Below are 2,500 nucleotides of genomic sequence, written 5' to 3'. Positions count from 1 at the left end.
TGTGTGTGTTTCTGTGTGCGTGTGTGTGTGTTTCTGTGTGTGCGTGTGCGTGTGTGTGTGTGTTTTGCCTGTCAGCATAAGACATCTGATATAAGAACGCTAGTGGTGGAAGACGAACTTGATTCACCCTGACGCTGGTCAGGGTTGTGGACCAGACACACGCACACACACACTCATACTCACACTCAAGCTCACACACACACACAGACAAACAAACCCAATGATGAGGCATTCATGCTTCATCAACGCTTTTACACACGGCACTAAATTACACTTTTTTGGTTTGAGTTAAGTTATTTTGCGTGATCAGTAAGAGGGCCTCACACAAAGAGTAGCCTAGGGGACAATGACCACCTTAATCCGCCACTGTGTGTGTGTGTGTGTGTGTGTGTGTGTATCTGTGTGTGTGTGTGTGTTTGTGTGTGTGTATGTGTCTGTTTGTATTGGGCTTTGTGTGTGTGTGCGTGTGCATGTGTGCGTGTGTGTTTGTGTGTGTGCGTGTGTGCGTGTGTTTTGCCTGTCAGCATAAGACATCTGATATAAGAACGCTAGTGGTGGAATATCGAAAGAAATATGAACTCGATTCACACTGACGCTGGTCAGGGTTGTGGTCCAGACACACACACACACACAGACACACACACACACACAAACAAACAAACCCAACACAAGATCCCATTAAAATCCTATGAAATTATTTCCTGGTCCAAATAGCATCATAACTCACATTATAGCTTGCTGCTATAAACGTGTGTCAGACTAACTAGTTTATACCTACCGATAATATATCATTCCTTTTGTCTAGCAGTAGGCCTACAGTAAAACGTCTTTAAGTGCTAAAGGTTTAAGTGGACCAGTTAAAGTATTTTGGCTTCTTCTGCTTGAGGATTATTACTGGCGTTGTGTTTGTTTTCATGAGTGTAAATTTACCAACACACACATACAAGCACACAGACACACACGCACACACACGCACAAGCACACACACACACACACACACACACACACACACACACACACACACACACACACACAAGCAATCATAAACACCCACCCCCACAGACACACACACACAGACACACACACACACACACGCACACAAGCACACACACACACACACACACACACATGCGCGCACACACACACACACACACGAATACTCATACACACACATTGTCGAGGTGCCACACCCTTTCAGAGAGAGCAGTGCGCCTCCATTTTGTGTCTGCTGCTGCTGAAGGAGGAAATACCCTCGGTTCCTCTGAACAACACAGAACAGCAGAACCCGCCGGCTGGCCGGAGCTCATAGCTTCAGATGCTATCATGTTCAATCATTGATTCTGTGATCCAACTAGTCGAAATGGAACATAACTTAAAATAACCTCTCTTAAAAAAATTGTCTACTATATTTTTCGTACTGATTTTACAGTTTAATTCTAGAATACTCTGCGAGGTGAACGCATTGTGTGTTTACAGCTCAAACATGTGCAGGAGACCATCAGCGCCCCGTGGCCACACGGAGTACTGCAACTAGTTTATGGGAAATCACGTGACGCTGACACTTTGGTTTGAAACCGAAAGTAAAGCTGAGGGGAAGGAGCGTCCTCGACGTGCTGCCGTCACAGCAGAGCAGAGCTCAGCCGCCACACGGACAGGAACAGACATGGCCCACATCGGAACCCTTCGCACACTCGCTCTGATCGTGATGTCCTGCTGGATTCAAGGTAGGCTGATGTCTCCCGCGCGCTTTGGTCTTACTGCTCGTTCGAGTGTTCGGGATCACCCACACACACACATACACGCACGCACACACACAGACACAAACACACACATACAAACGCACACTCGCACATACACACACACACACACACACACACACACACACACACACACACACACACACACACACACACACACACACACACACACGATACTATCTTATCCAGTGTCACATCCAGTACTCACATCCAATCTCCGTGATCACTTCAGGAGAAGTCTTCTTAACTCAGACGGGACCGTAACGAACGAAGCGTTCCCAGAGTCGACCGGCAGCTGGTTGGGGTTCAGATCCGCTCCGTTCTGCTCTCTCTCTTTACCGTGCGTTCACACCCAAAGCGAATACTTTCGCCTGTTCGCGTATTCGCCGCGAGAAGACGAACTTTGCTCGCGAGTGTAGGAGGAGGGGCCTCCTCTGGCGAACGCCGATGTCTCTGTCCGCCAATTCCTCCTCCACCGCGGCTGAGATGACCTGACCACTAGAGGCTCTACTGGTTGTGGAAGGACCAGAGACAGCGGAGCACCCGACGGTCGTTTAGGGTTAATGACATCATCCGTATGGGCACACAGCTTTTGGCCGTGATATTATGTAACATTATGTAGATGTCTATTATATAGTATGTGTTTGAATATTATATATTATATGATATTATATATTTTAGCATATATTGCGTGATTTTTCAATCATATTATATGATATATTGTGTAGGTATTATAGAGCTCT

The 2,500-nt window shown here is 46.7% G+C and overlaps 1 protein-coding gene and 1 pseudogene across 2 annotated transcripts in view; one reads left to right on the top strand and one right to left on the bottom strand.

Annotated features, from left to right (window-relative positions):
- Positions 1-2,120, bottom strand: part of LOC307091616 (class I histocompatibility antigen, F10 alpha chain-like) — a 12,914-nt gene extending 10,794 nt beyond the window's left edge. The window contains exon 1 of the mRNA XM_079759254.1: positions 1,966-2,120. The gene's annotated coding sequence lies outside the window, so the exon portion shown is untranslated. The remainder of the gene's footprint in view (positions 1-1,965) is intronic.
- The window catches only part of LOC307091615 (tapasin-like), an 11,197-nt pseudogene continuing 10,180 nt past the window's right edge, over positions 1,484-2,500 (top strand). The window contains exon 1 of the transcript XR_013812811.1: positions 1,484-1,724. The product of XR_013812811.1 is annotated as a tapasin-like (transcript). The remainder of the gene's footprint in view (positions 1,725-2,500) is intronic.

This window comes from Pollachius pollachius (genome assembly GCF_949987615.1).
Source record: "Pollachius pollachius genome assembly, contig: scaffold_95, whole genome shotgun sequence".
NCBI classification, from domain to species: Eukaryota; Metazoa; Chordata; class Actinopteri; order Gadiformes; family Gadidae; genus Pollachius; species Pollachius pollachius.
The sequence above is the reverse complement of the archived record's forward strand: the minus strand, read 5'-3'. Positions and strand labels throughout refer to the sequence as shown.